Consider the following 443-nt stretch of genomic DNA (forward strand, 5'->3'; position numbering starts at 1 on the left):
GGCAAGAGAGAGAGGCAAGACTAAGAGAGACAGGAGGGTGCAAGCAGCCCCTATCATACTGGTCAAGGCCTACCTGGGGAGGAACATACCTGGCTGTTGCCAGGTAACTGTGAGGGTGGCGTCCAGACAGAATGCCAACAGGCAACAAAGACTAGGGAGCCATCCAGAAGGAGCCAGAGCAACAAAGAAAATATAGAATTAGAGGGCATTAAGACAGGAGTGTGGGAGGGGAGGGGTGCAGGGTACATTTGCTAGCCATGAAGAGCATTAGAACTGCTCAGCCTTTTAGCTTGTCAAGGCATATTTAAAACTAATTGACGGCACTGATGGGGAGAGGGCAGACAGGAGAAGTATCACAGCTTCGGGGAAGGATCCCTTGTCTGGTTCCGGTTATCCAGCGCCTTTCCCCGCCCACGGAGGGGAGTTCGCCCAGGAGCAGTCTC

Source organism: Mus pahari, chromosome 11 (genome assembly GCF_900095145.1).
Source record: "Mus pahari chromosome 11, PAHARI_EIJ_v1.1, whole genome shotgun sequence".
In the NCBI taxonomy this organism is placed as follows: Eukaryota; Metazoa; Chordata; class Mammalia; order Rodentia; family Muridae; genus Mus; species Mus pahari.